Source organism: Egretta garzetta, unplaced genomic scaffold (genome assembly GCF_000687185.1).
Source record: "Egretta garzetta isolate BGI_Z169 unplaced genomic scaffold, ASM68718v1 scaffold60, whole genome shotgun sequence".
NCBI classification, from domain to species: Eukaryota; Metazoa; Chordata; class Aves; order Pelecaniformes; family Ardeidae; genus Egretta; species Egretta garzetta.
In genome coordinates, this window is record NW_009258269.1 from 1825999 (window position 1) to 1827097 (window position 1099).

A 1099-nucleotide genomic window follows, 5' to 3' on the forward strand; every position below is an offset into this window, starting at 1 on the left:
GGGCTGTGGGGAGCCGATCTGCTGCCACGTGTCCCAGAAACACATCCAAACGTAGCCACAGCCTCGGTGCCTGGGTGTGAAACCCACAGTGAGATGCCCGGGCAGTGGGTTTGCTCCCGCGGTGGTGCTGCAGCCTGGGGAGCACCTGCCAGCTCTGCCCCCAGGAGAGCCTGAAATGGGACAGGCTAGAAACAGGGATGCTGAAGCCATTTACTCATTTCTTTTATTAAGCGGTAGCAGAAAGGCTGCTTCCCCGCTGCCCCTGCAGAGGTGATGCTCTCCTGGTGATGCTGAGCAGGCGCTGGCACCTGGATGCTGGGGGTGTGTGCGCCTGTGGTGTCCCTCCAGCCCCAGTCTGCCTCCCTGGGAGAGCCCAGCTCTGGCATTTGCCTGCTCAGCATCCCTGCCCTGCCCGGGGGCAGCTGGCCTCCGTGCTGCACCGTGCCATGGGGGGATCATGCTCCCAGGACAGCAAGCGCTGCCGTAGCCTGACCCCGCTGCAGCCTCCTCTTGTCCCTGCGCAGCCTCTCGGCTCCCAGCGCCAGCGGTAAAGCACCACAGAAGCCCTGCTGGGAAACAGGCATTGGGCACAGCCAGGCAGCACGGTCATCCGAGCAGAGACCCCTCTGGAACCCAGCCTGGAGCTGGGTTCTTCTACCAGCAGGGTCACGCTGGGCAGACGCTGTGAGTTTCTGAGCTACCTGTCCCATTTCTCTGCTGGGGCTGAGCAAGTATCGATTTCAACCCTTACTGGTATTTTTTTTCCATGTGCATCTGCTCCCATACAGCCCTTTATAATCCTCCTCGAAACAGGAGGATTACACCTGGCTTTAGGAGATGATCTGCTGAGATGGAAGTTTCTGTGCCTGATACAACAGGGACGGTGTACACAGACGGACGGGTGGACAACAACTTACCCTGTGCTTCCCTGGCAATCCTGCCCTTCCAATTCAATCCAGGGACTTGACTCCGAAAAGTGCCTGACAAGCATCCCTGTTATCACCTCCCAGCCCGGCGCACCCGCTTTGCCGTGGCACTTTCTGCTCCAGCCTTCCTGACGCGACAGACGCTGCCGTCAGCTCCCCCCCCCGCCCTCCCG